Here is a 14058-nt window from a genome sequence, read left to right as displayed (position 1 = left end):
AGAAAGAAAGAAAGAAAGAAAGAAAGAAAGAAAGAAAGAAAGAAAGAGTATGGTATAGGGAGGCCAGAATATTACTTTTATTATGAACAAAGCTGATTTGGGAGAATGCAGTTTATTTCTACTTACAGGCAGACGGCCATCTTAATTCTATACCCCAGAATTAAACAGGTCTCCCAGCCACTCACAGACAGGTCTCCTGCAGGGAAGGAAAAATTATCAACTGACATATAGTCTGATTAAACGCTTGTCTTTTATACCTGCTATTGTTTGAGTGTGTCTCCTCCAAAATTTAGGTGTTGCTAAAGTGATTTATGGTATTAAGAGGTGGGGCCTTTAAAAGGTGATCAGGCCACAAGGGCTCCTATCTTGTGAATGGGATTAGATGCCCTTATAAAAGGGCTTGAAAGAGGGAGTTCATCCCCTTTTGTCCTTCTGCCTTCTGTTATATGAGCACACAGCATTCGTCCCCCACTCCTCAAGATGCAACAGTCAAGCCACTATCTTGGAAGCAAAAAGATCAGACCCTCACCAGATAACTGAACCTGCCAGTGCCTTCATCTTGGACTTTCTGACTTCCAGACCTGTGAGGAAACAAATTCCTGTTCTTTATAAATTATCCGATCTCTGGTATTCTGGTATAACAGCTTAAAACAGACTAACACAATGCCCTCAACCCACCTCTCTGCCTTGGCACCCATCACACTGTGTAGCAATGAATCTTGGCCTGTCTCTTCCCTATGAGCATGTTGCCTTCATCCATTCTTCCAATCACTCAACTGGTTTTACTGAGTGTCTATCTTGGGCCTAGCAATAGCTAGGTGTTACATTCAGGACCTCAAGAAAGGACAGAAACTGACACAACCCATACACAGAAAATATCATAAAGGAGACAGAGTGTGGTATTAGACAATAAGAAGGGCAGAGTGACTTAACAAAGCAGGAGGAGAAGGTTTCTTGGGAAGTCACATTTTTGATGACACCTCAAGGTCAAGGAGTACTTCAGTATACTATACTCTGGTGTCTAGTAAAGGCATAGCATGTAACAGAGCTCAGTAAATGCTTAACAAATTCATGAATGAGTGATATATGTGAAAACACTTCATATGCAAAGTACCACACAGATGTTTACCATTATCATATAGTTAATATGGAGAGATCATTTTTATTCAGTTCTCTGGAACACTCAAAAAGATATTACAACATACAACAGAGAAAACTCATTAAGGATGTCTACTCATTTGGACATACCCAGAGTCCTGTCTTCCTAGGAGATAGCTTGAAGCTATTAAGTGTAGGACTGAATACAGAGAAATTAGAGAACCAATCATCCCATTTCAATGTCTGACAATCCCATTTTCCTCCATGCAAAAGCAAGAGTTCACAAAACTGATTTTTAAAATAGTGATAAAATAACTTTAAAGATATTGGAAACTCAGGGAAACACATAATAAAGATTAAGTATTCTATTTCACTGATGGAAGGTAATGTTAACTAGATCTGAAAATGTAAAAGCAGCAAGCTGCCATTCGCAAATCGATAGTGGACAGTGAAGAAAATGGCTCACTCTGTATCCATCATGGCACTGGAGTTCTGACAACCATGTGGAAAGAGACGGATAGTATTTTTGAAGCATGTAGTATGTATTAATACATTACCTCACTCAATTCTAACACAAATCCTGTGGGATGGAAATTATACCCATCATTTACGAAGGAGGAAACAGGCTGAAAGATTGTTATATTGACATGGCAGGGATTTGAACTGAAGTTTCTGACTCCAAAGCAGAGAAGAGAACAGAAAAAAAGCAGATAAAAATATAGGAAGGCCACTGTAGAGTGGTTTTTATTTGTTTTTTTTTTTTGCTTTTTTTTTTTTTTCCTGAGCCAGAGTCTTGGTCTGTCACCAGGCTGGAGTGCAGTGGCACAATCTCAGCTCACTGCAACCTCTGCTTCCCAGGTTTGAGAGATTCTCCTCAGCCTCCCAAGTAGCTGAGACTACAGGTGTGCACCACCATGCCCAGCTAATTTTTGTATTTTTTACATTTTTAGTAGAGAGGGGGTTTCACCATGTTGGCCAGGATGGTCTCGATCTCCTGACCTCGTGATTTGCCTGTCTTGGGCTCCCAAAATGCTGGGATTACAGGCGTGAGTCACTGCTCCCGGCCAGAATTTTTTTTTTTTTTTGCAACCTAAGAATATTTATTTATTAAAACTATATTAATACTTTATTTATTTATTTATTTATTTGAGACAGAGTCTCGCTCTGTCGCCCAAGCTGGAGTGCAATGGCCGGATCTCAGCTCACTGCAAGCTCCGCCTCCCGGGTTTACGCCATTCTCCTGCCTCAGCCTCCCGAGTAGCTGGGACTACAGGCGCCCGCCACCGCGCCCGGCTAGTTTTTTGTATTTTTTTTAGTAGAGACGGGGTTTCACCATGTTCACCAGGATGGTCTCGATCTCCTGACCTCATGATCCGCCCGTCTCGGCCTCCCAAAGTGCTGGGATTACAGGCTTGAGCCACTGTGCCCGGCCTATATTAATACTTTAATAAACTATACAAAAAAGGTAATGAGGCAAACATGTGCATTTATGGAACTGCAAGTCAATCAGGCCAGTTCCCTGCAGAGGGAATTCCTAGCAGGACCTAGTTCATCTGTGAGGACACAGAGCAGTCCTTGTTTAGACATAGACATTCATCTACTGCTCCAACATGGCCAGCCTTCCACTTCTTGATGGATTCCTTCGCTATGAATGCGCATGTCGAGTTGTCTGCTTCTTAGAGTGGACATTTACCTTCCTCATCCACCAGCCACTGGAGGAGGACTGGGGCCATGCAGATGATTGATTCTACCCATTTTTTGGGGAGGGTTTCCCGGCGGCCCTCTTCCATCACTGTATCTGGAATCAGGTGAGTTTCCATAGCTGCTTCTTTTCACATCTTGCTGAAGCAGAGTTTTAAAAAAACAAAACCACAAACTCGGCTATTCCCCCGAAGAAATCTGTTATCAAAGATAATCTCCATGGAGACTGACTCTGGCTGTCCACACTTGTCCGTCTGAGATGTAAATCATCTTGCCCCCCTTCCCCGCTTCGGAGTGCTGTAGAATTGTTAAGAATTCAGGAGCTAGCAAGCAAAGACACACTCTGAGCGTTTCTCTTTGCTTCCTTGCCCTCTGAACTGTTCAATAAATAGTGAAGCACACAAAGCTAACTTCGGTATTTATCTGGGATCTGCTGTTGCTCTCCAATGTAAAAGCAAGACAGGAACATTAAATCTGTCACAGTTTAAATTGGTAAAGGTAGACCTCTATCAGATACAGGTGCTTCCTGCCTTAGGACGCGTTTATTGGGAAGGGAAAACATCCTAAGTCCTTTTAATACACCTAACCTACTGAACATCAGAGCTTAGCCTAGCCTACCTTAAACACACTCAGAACACTTACATCAGCCTACAGTTGGGCAAAGTCATCTAATACAAATCCTGTTTTATTAGAAAGTGTTGAATAGCTCATATAATTTATGGGAACAACATTCTGAACATGAAAAACAGAAAAGTTGTATGGAGACTACTGAATGTGCATCACCTTTGGAACTATTATGTTGAAAACGTTTAAGTCAAAGCATCGTAAGCCCCCGACCGTCTGTATATGAAACGCTCCCTAAGGGGCACTATGTCAGATACCATGCCTAACTGTTTTCTAACTTTCTGTACTACATTCAAAAGGAGCATCTTCATAAAGATGTTACTGAAATCGTGGAAAATATTAGTCCTTCCTTTCTTTTGCAGCTAACAGGATTTTTGAAAGAAGCTCTAAACCACAAGCATATTCTAGCAACTGTTTGTTCTTCCAAGTATGAGCTACTTCCTTCCTCTGCCACCATCGCTCATATTCTAGTTTGAGGAAATACTAAGAAGCACAGTAAATCAGTCTGTTTTCAGAAACTGCTTAGTCCTTGAATTAATGTATCTTCTAAAGCTCCTTAAGATTTGGTCACTTAGAATAAAATCTGTTCAATTTGTAGCCAATTTGCATACATGTATAAATGCATGAATTTTAAAAGCACCTTTAGGATTAAGAGAGATTTGTTGTCTGTATTTACATAATTTAAAGCTAATTACTTAAGCAAGTTTTACAGCAATTTTAAGAATAGTAATGAGACAAGAATCTTAAGATAATACATTCTTGCCAGGCACTGTGGCTGGTGCCTGCAATCTCAGGACTTTGGGAGGCCAAGACGGGCATTATCACTTGAGGTCAGGAGTTCGAGACCAGCCTGGCCAACATGGTGAAACCCTGTCTTGTACGAAAAATACAGAAATTAGCCGGGCGTGGTGGCGGGTGCCTGTAATCCCAGCTACCTGAGAGGCTGAGGCAGGAGAATGGCTGGAACTCGGGAGGCAGAGGTTGCAGTGAGCCGAGATTACAGACCACACTCCAGCATGGGCCACAGAGTGAGACTCCTTGCAAAAAAAAAAAAAAAAAAGATAATACATTCTTTAGAACCAAGAATCTAAGGACAATACATTCTTTAGAACCAAATGTGTAAATGGTCAAACAAAGGATGTTTTTAACAACATGGTCCCAACTGTGGCAGTATCATCATCTTTCAAAGCTATCTGCAAAAAAGGGACAATGTCATCACTGGCTAGTGAAAATTGGAAAAATTTAAGGAATTCTCAGCAAATGTCTTATCTTTTAAAATACCAATGATCATCCCCTAACAGAATTATCACCTGTCTTTCCTAAAAACAAAGCAAAACCAAAACAAAATTCTACAGAAAGATATTATAAAATCAAGGATTAAATTTAGGTTGATTAATAAGTGATTGAGGTTACAAGTAATACTACCTCCAGGATTTTAATTTTTATTTATTTCTTTCTCACTCTGTTGCCCAGGTTGGAGTGCGGTGGTGTGATCTCAGCTCACTGCAACCTCCACCTACCGAGTTCAAGTGATTCTCCTGCCTCAGCCTCTCGAGTAGCTGGGACTACAGATGCCTGCCATCATGCCCAGCTAATTTTCGTATTTTTACTAGAGACAGAGTTTCACTATGTTGGCCAGGCTGGTCTCGAACTCCTGGCCTCAAGTGATCTGCCTGCCTTGGCCTCCCAAAGTGCTGGGATTACAGGCATGAGCCACCGCGGCTGGCCTACCTCCAGGATTTTTAATTTCTCAGCAGGGATAATATGACATTAAAAACAAGCTTATATTTTATTAATAAGGAGAAGATTTATTCACAACCAATTTCTGATTCAAAACACTTCCAAGCATATAACAAATGCTATTCTTAAAAGAGGGATTCCCTATTTGATTGTCTCAGTTTTGGAATATGGATGGTCTTTTCATTCTAGATAACATGGCCTTTGTTTGCTTATTTTTGTATAGGAGTTATCTTGGAATCTGATAATTCTGAGTCTCTGCTGATGGCTAAGCACTACATATCTTCATTATGTGCCCATTTCCATTCATTCCTTAAAATATTATGAAACACTGCTACATACAAAATATGTATAATATAATGTATAATGTGTATAACATATATTGTAGTATAATTATATTCATCATATAATAAGTATAACATAAAAGCATGATGAAATGACCACCTGCAAAACTGCCATTCAACTTGAGGAACAGAATCATCGTACTACTGAAGCTCCTGTGTGTCCCTCCTCAATCACTGTGTTGTATTGATCATTCCTGTGCTTTTCTTTATAGTTTTATCACATTTATAGCTAAGAAAGTATATTCATAATTTGGCTTTTGAATTTTATAAAATACTATTATATTGCATGCATTCTGCTGCAACTTACTTTTTCACTCAGCATTGTTTCTGAAATTCATGTATGATGATGTGTATAGCTCTATTTCAATCATTTTCACTTCCATATAGTGTTCCATTGCATGGATAAACCACAAATTATTACCAGTTCTCTAGGTCTTAGGCACATTCTCCCTTGATTTGTACTGTTTTGATCATTTCTGTACTTGCTTCCTAGCCCTCAACTGCAAGAGGTTTTTTTGGGGGGGTATGTTCTCCAGGAACAGGATTGATTGTTCATAAATTATGTAATTACATATATATATGTAAATATATAATACATACACACAATTATATATATTCATATACTTGTTTAATATGAATATGAAATAAATGTTATATAATTATATATTATATAGCACATATACTATAAATATAACTGTGTAATTCCAAACAGGGGTTGCCAATTTACACTGCCACCAACAGTGTAAAAGTGGTATCACCTAACTTAAATTTTTGACCATCTAAGGGGTATACAAATGGTTTCAATATGGTTTTAATTTGCATTTCCCTGAGCATTCTTTTATATCTTTATTAGCCACTGATATTTTTTCTTCTATGATATGTATGAAATGCTATGGAATTTGCCCACTATGTTTTTGGGTTGTTTGTCTTCTACTTTCTTTTCTTGTTTGTTTCTTGAGACTGAGTTTTGCTCTTGTCACCTTAGCCTCCCAAAGTGCTGGGATTACAGGTGTGAGTCACCACACCCAGCCCTTCTACTTGATTTTTAGGAATTTGTTTTGGACCAAAGCTTTTTAATACACTATTTTTTTCTCCAGGCAAAGGATCTTCAGAAAAGATCCATCCATAGATTTATAAATGGTACTTTTTTTGAGATTGATTCTCCCTCTGTTGCCCAGGCTGGAGTGCAGTGGTGTGATCTTGGCTCATTGCAACCTCCACCTCCCAGGTTCAAGTGATTCTCCTGCCTCAGCCTCCTGAATAACCGGGATTACAGATGCACGGCACCATGCCTGGCTAACTGTTTGTATTTTTAGTAGAGATGGGGTTTCACCATGTTGGCTAGGCTGGTCTTGAACTCCTGACCTCAAGTGATCCACCCACCTCGGCCTCCCAAAGTGCTGGGATTACAGGTGTGAGCCACTGCACCCAGCCTGCTTCAAACATTTTAAATTTTCTCATTTAAATCATAAATCCAAAGAATTGGATTTTTTTGTATGTATGGTATGAAGCAGAGAATCCATTTTTCCCCCTCCATGTGGATAACCAATTGTCTTTGCACCATTTATTGAATAGCCACCCTTTTCCCATTGATCTACAATGCCAACTATCTTAGTCCATTTTCTGTTGCTTGTAACAGAATACCTGAAACTGGGTAATTTATAAAGAAAAGGAATTTATTTCTAAGTTATGGAAGCTGAGATGTCAAGGTCAAGGAGCCATGTCTGGTGAGAGCCTTCTTGCTGGTGGGGACTCTCTACAAAGTTCTAAAGTAGCTGAGCATGCTCACATGCTATGCTAAAGATTCTCCCTCTTATAAAGCCACTGGTGCCCTCCCATGATAGCCCATTAATCCATTAATCCATGAGTGGATTAATCCACTAAGGGCAGAGCCCTCATGATTCAATCAACTCTTAAAGGCCCCACCTCTCAATGCTGCCACATTGGGAATGAAGGGTCAACATGAGTTTTGGAGGGCATATTCAAACCTGATATGGTCTGGCTGTGTCCCCATCCAAATCTCACCTTGAATTGTAGCTCCCATTATCTCCACATGTCGTCTGAGGGACCCAGTGGAAGGTAACTGAATCAAGAGGGTGGGATTTTCCCATGCTATTCTTGTGATAGTGAATAAGACTTACGAGATCTGATGGTTTTATAAAGAGCAGTTCCCTACACACGCTCTCTTGCCTGCTACCATGTAAGATGTGCCTTTGCTTCTCCTTCACTTTCCACCATGACTGTGAGGCCTCCCCAGTCATGTGGAACTGTGAGTCCATTAAATCTCTTTTTCTTTATAAATTATCCAGTCTTGGATATTTCTTCATAGCAGTATGAAAATGGACTAATGCAAAACCATAGCACTGATTTTGTCACATGTCAAATTTCCATATACTAATGTTCTATTTCTGTGTTCTCTATTCTGTTCCATTAGTCCATTTAACTATCTGTGTGTATCGTGTCTAATTATAGATATTATATATATTATAGATATTATATAATTATAGATATTATATTTAACTATCTGTGTGTATCGTGTCTAATTATAGATAAAGCTATATTATAGCTTTATAATAAGTCTTGATAGTTTACAAGTTACGGCAACTCCCTCACCTTGTCCTCTTTTTTCAAGAGTATTTTGGCTCTTCTTGGTTCTCTGCTTCTCCCTATGATGATTTTACAATACATTTATGAAGTTCCATGACAAATCCTACTGGGGCTGGATATGGTGGCTCACGCCTGTAATCCCAGTATTTTGGGAAGCCAAGGTGGATGGATCACCTCCGATCAGGAGTTCAAGACCAGCCAGACCAACATGGTAAACCCTGCCTCTACTAAAAGCACAAAATTAGCCAGGCATGGTGGCATGTGTCTGTAATCCCAGCTACTTGGGAGGCTGAGGCAGGAGAATCACTTCAACTCAGGAGGCGGAGGTTGCACTGAGACGAGCTCGTGCTACTGCACTCCAGCCTGGGCAACAAGAGCAAAACGCCATCTCAAAAAAGAAAAAAACATCCTGTTGGAATTCTGTATGGAACTGCATTAAATCTAGAGATTAATATGGAAAGAAGTAACATCTTCATGATATTGAGCCTCTACTCTAGAACTTACCTACCCAATTAAATCTCTTTATTATTATTAATTTTTGAGATAGAGTCTTCCTGTCACCCAGGCTGCAGCGCAGTGGCATAATCTCAGCTCACTGCAACCTCAACCTCCCAGGTTCAAGTGATCCTCCCACCTCAGCCTCTCAAGTAGCTGGGACTACAGGCGTGTGCCACCACACCCAACTAACTTTTGTATTTTTAGCAGAGATGGGCTTTTGCCATGTTAACCAGTCTGGTCTTGAACTCCTGACCTCAGGTGATCTGTTGGCCTCGGCTTCCCAAAGTGCTGGGATTACAGGCATGAGCCACCGTGTCCAGCCTAAATCTCATTATTTTTATTACTAACCTATGTTTCATTAAAGTTTTAAAACTTCTTCATAATGTTCTTGTGTATATATATATACACACACATATATCTATACACACATATATATACATATAGATACATATATACATATATATACACACACACACATATATATACAGTTTTTAGACAGAGTTTTGCTCTGTCGCCAGGCTGGAGTGCAGTGGCGCCATCTTGGCTCACTGCAACCTGTCTCCCGGGTTCAAGCGATTCCCCTGCCTCAGCCTTCCGAGTAGCTGGGACTACAGGCACATGCCACCATCCCTGGCTAATTTTTTGTATTTTAGTAGAGACAGGGTTTCACCATGTTGACCAGGATGGTCTCAATCTCTTGCCCTCATGATCCGCCCACCTCGGCCTCCCAAAGTGCTGGGATTACAGGTGTGAGCCACTGCACCCAGCCTGTTCTTGCATATATTTTATTAAGATTTTATTTAGTTATATTTTTGATGCTACTGTAAATGTTAACTTTTTATAAATTATATTTTTACCTGTTTGTTGCTGGCATATAGAAATGCAACTGTAGAAGTGCCAAATAAATGGTTAATTCTTATGAGTTAGTCATAGATACTCTTTTGTTTTCTATGTAATCTAGTCTCTAATCAGGTTTCTCTCTTCCTTTACTAGCTATCTACTGGTGCATGATGAATTACCTCACACTTAGTGGCTTAAAACATGTACTTACTATCTCACAGTTCCTGTTGGTCTCCTGCTCTGGGTCTCACAAGGCTGTAATCAAGGTGACAGCCAGTCTGTGGTCCTTTTTAAAACTTAGTGTCCTCTTGTAAGTTCAGATGGTTGTTGGTAGGATTCAGCTGAGGCTGTAGGATGGAGTCCTTGCCTTGTTCTGGCTGTCAGCTGGGGGTTTCCATCAGCTCCTAGTTGTCCCCAAGGTTTCTTGCCAGGTGGCTCATTCACGGGCCTTCTTACAACATGATGGTGCACTCTGGTCCGCTACAAAGGAATCTTCTGTAACATCACATAATCGCAAGAGTAATTATTCCATTACTTTTGCCATACAACATGAACCAGTCAAAGCAGTGACTATCCCCATCACCTTAGCCATATTCTGTCGTTGGAAGCAAGTCTCAGGTCTCATCCACACTCAAAGAGAGGTTGTGATTTACTTGGCGTTACTATAGGGTGGATTTCCAATCCTAATCACTTTCTTTCCTGCTATTCTGCATATGCTAGGCCCCCAGTACAATGTTGAAATCATGATAGTGATTATCCCACTCTTGTTTATAATCTTAAAGGAAATCATTTAGTAATTCAGCATAAAGTAAGATATTTGCTGTAGGCTTTTTGTAAATGCCACTTATTAAAAGAGTTCTCTACTCCAAGCTTTCTAAAATTAATTTAAAAAAAATTATAAATGGCTGCCAAGGTTTACCAAACCTTTTTTCCTGCATCTTTTGAGATGTGATCTTTTTCCTCCATTGTTAAACCACCCTGACATTCTGGAACAAACTCAGCTTGATAATGATTTCTAGTTATTGCTGAATTTGCTTTACTATCTTGCTTTGGATTTTTCAAATTTGTCTTCATGATTGAGATTAATTGGGGAGTGCTTCCTCTTTTTCTATGTTCTGGAATAATTTACATAAAATTGGAATTATTTTTTTCCTGAATGTTCAGTAGAACGTTCCTGAAAACTTCTCTGGGTTTAGTGTTTGTGTTCTGGGAAGATTTTAAAATATCAATCAAATTTCTTTAATGATTATTCCATTTTTCCTTTAAAATTATTTTGACAACATAGTTTTGAGTAATTTGCCCATGAAATTTTGAAATGTGTTGCCATGAAATTGTTCATAATAGCTTCTTGAAAAATAAATATCTTAATTTTTACAACATGAATAGTTTAAAAATATATATTTCTTCAGATATGGGGTCTTGCTCTGTCACTCAGGATGGAGTCTAGTGGCACGATCATAGCTCATGCAGCCTCTAACTCCTGGGCTTAGGCAATCCTCCCATTTCCCTCCCAAGTCACAGCGATTACAGATGCGAGCAACTGCACCCAGCTTTTTAAAAAAATAAATCTGGACAGAAATGTATTCTTTTTTAAAAAATGAATCCGTGTTTGACTTTATGGATCCTATTATACCAATTATACTATTTCTATTAACTTCTGCCTTTACCTTATACGTTTCATTCTATTTCCCCTTAAGATTTATTCTTATTAAATCTCCTAATCACCCCATCTCTGTTTTCTCTATTTACATTGTGTTAATATTCCAGTTGTAATGTGAAGCTAGTAGGATGTTCCTTTTTGGAGGGTAATGGGGGTTAATCTTGGCATCATAAAAGTGTAAAAATCAAAACCAAATAAGCATATGTTTCATGTAGGCCAGGCATGGTGGCTCACACCTGCAATCCCAACACTTTGTGGGGCTGAGCAGGAGGATAGCTTGAACCCAGGAGTTCAAGGCCAGCCTGGACAACATGGTGAGACCCTGTCTCTACAAATGAAAACATTAGCTATGCATGGTGGTGTGAGCCAGTGGTCCCAGCTACATGGGAGGCTGCAGTGGGAGGATCACTTGAGCCCAGGTCAAGGCAGCAGTGAGCCATGTGCCACACTCCAGCCTGGGCAAGACTCTGTCTCAAAAACAACAACAACAAAACAGATAGAAAAAAAAAACCACTTGTTCCTTTTCTCGTATCTTAAGACTATAACCTTACTTCACTGATTTTCATTCTGGTTTTTTTTTGGAGATGGAGTCTCACTCTGTTGCCCAGGCTGGAGTGCAGTGGCACGATCTTGGCTCACTGCAACCTCCACCTCCCAGGTTGAAGTGATTATCCTGCCTCAGCCTCCCAAGTAGCTGGGACTACAGGCATGTGCCACCATGCCCGGGTAATTTTTGTATTTTTTGGTAGAGACAAAGTTTCACCATGTTGACCAGGCTGGTCTCGAACTCCTGACTTCAGGTGATCTGCCTGCCTCGGCCTCCCAAAGTACTGGGATTACAGGCGTGAGCCACTGCGCCTGGCCTGAACATTTTTTTCCTTGGCCTACGAGTAAGTTAAAAGGGTTTCAAATTTTCTGAACATATGGAGTTTTTCTGGTTAGCATTCAGTTACTGGTCTCTAACTTAATTGCAATGTAGTTGGGAAACATGTTCTACATTCCACTGAAATGTGTTTAGGTGTGCTTTATGGCTAAGTTTATGATTGATTTGTAAATGTATGTGCTTGAAATAAATGTATTTGCAGCTATTTAGATCACTGTGTAATGATCTAAAAATTTCCATTAGGTCAAGATAATTAGGTATAGCAAAGCTTCTGTTTGTCTGCTGAGTTCATCAATTATTACATTAAAATATTTCATCATAATAGTAGATTTGTATTTCTATCAGCTTTTGCCTTGTATATTTTGAGTCCGTGTTATTAGGTACATACAACTTTGTATTTTTCTGATAAATAGAATTTTTTTAAGTCTCTAATGTCTTTTCAGACTGTTTTTTTTCCTGATATTAATATAGCTATCCAGCTTTCTTTAAACATTTGTCTGGTATATTTTTCCTTTTTACTTTCAACCTTTCTGTATTCTTGCTTTATATGTACCTCTAGTAAATAGTGTTATCACTTGACATTTAAAAAAATCCGGCCCGGCGCAGTGGCTCACGCCTGTAATCCCAGCACTTTGGGAGGTGGAGGCGGGTGGATTATTGGAGGTCAGGAGTTCATGATTAGCCTGGCCAACATGGTGAAACCCCGTCTCTATTAAAAATAAGAAATTAGCCAGGCGTAGTGGCGTGTGCCTGCTACCTGGGAGGTAATCCCAGCTAGGTAATCCCAGCTGGGTCATCCCAGCTACCTGGGAGGCTGAGGCAGAAGATTTGCTTGAACCCGGGAGGTGGAGGTTGTGGTGAGCAGAGATCGTGCCATTGCACTCTGGCCTGGGCAAAAAGAGTGGAAGCTGTCTCAAAAAATAAATAAATAAATAAATAAATAAATAAATAAATAAATAAATAAATAATCCACTTGGACATATTCTACTGTCATATATTTTCATTAATCCCATACGGTATGACTGTTTTATTAGTGCTTAGAATTAACATATATATTCACTACTTTTTTTTTTTCTTAATAGCAGACAGCTTATTGAAGGGCAATAGAGAGCAGAGAGTTTATAGAGAAGACATTACACTCTGAACAATGAGGCAGAGCAGGCTGCTGAAAGAGAGTGAGCCAGCAGCATATTCACTACTTTATTCATCCACCATTTCTTTTTGCATCTCAGACCTTAAATTTAAAATCACTTCTCTTCTGCCTGAGGTGCAACTTTAGGAGTCTTTTAACGAGAGTCTGCTGGTAGCCAACTGTTTTTGTTTGACAAATGCATTTAGCCCTCATTTCTGAAAGACATTCCAAATATATCAATAACTGTGATAAATATAAACAAACTAAACACCCAAATAAAAATAAAACATTTTCAGTGTCCCATGTGTACTGCAAAAAAAAAGTATTGGGAGCAGTTTCTATACATGACCAACAGATTGTTGGTTTTTTCTTTTTCTTTTTGAGACACAGTCTCACTCTGTCACCCAGGCTGGAGTGCAGTGGGGCGATCTTGGCTCACCACAACCTCCGCCTCCTGGGTTCAAGCAAATCTCATGCCTCAGCCTCCCAAGTAGCTGGGATTACAGGCATGTACCGCCATGGCCGGCTAATTTTTGTATTTTTAGTAGACATGGGGTTTCAACATGTTGGTCAGGTTGGTCTCAAATTCCTGGCCTCAAGTGATCTGCCCACCTTTGCCTCCCAAAATGCTGGGATTACAGGCATGAGCCACCACACCTGGCCAACGGATTGTTGATTAACTGTGAATTAATATCTTTCATGAATTGTAAAAAACTCTCACCCATTAACTATTTAGAGGCCGGGTGCGGTGGCTCACGCCTGTAATCCTAGCAGCTTGGGAGGCTGAGGTTGGTGGATCACCTGAGGTCAGGAGTTCAAGACCAGCCTGGCCAACATGGCGAAACCCCATCTCTACTAAAAAATACAAAAATTAGTCGGGTATGGTGGCACGTGCCTGTAATCCCAGCTACTAGGGGGTGCTGAGGCAAGAGGA

At 39.9% G+C, this 14058-nt stretch overlaps 1 long non-coding RNA gene and 1 pseudogene across 1 annotated transcript; both read right to left on the bottom strand.

Annotated features, from left to right (window-relative positions):
* Nucleotides 1–53: 53 nt before the first annotated feature.
* On the bottom strand, nt 54–11407 carry LOC111540512. Its single transcript, XR_002731005.3, has 3 exons — nt 9661–11407; nt 530–581; nt 54–196 (listed from the first exon to the last, which is right to left on the bottom strand). It is a non-coding gene; the product is annotated as an uncharacterized LOC111540512 (long non-coding RNA).
* On the bottom strand, nt 2431–4243 carry LOC111540510 (annotated as a pseudogene).
* Nucleotides 11408–14058: the final 2651 nt, after the last annotated feature.

This window comes from Piliocolobus tephrosceles, chromosome X (assembly GCF_002776525.5).
Source record: "Piliocolobus tephrosceles isolate RC106 chromosome X, ASM277652v3, whole genome shotgun sequence".
Classification (NCBI taxonomy): domain Eukaryota; kingdom Metazoa; phylum Chordata; class Mammalia; order Primates; family Cercopithecidae; genus Piliocolobus; species Piliocolobus tephrosceles.
Note: the sequence above shows the minus strand (reverse complement) of the source record. Positions and strands in the feature narration are given on the sequence as shown.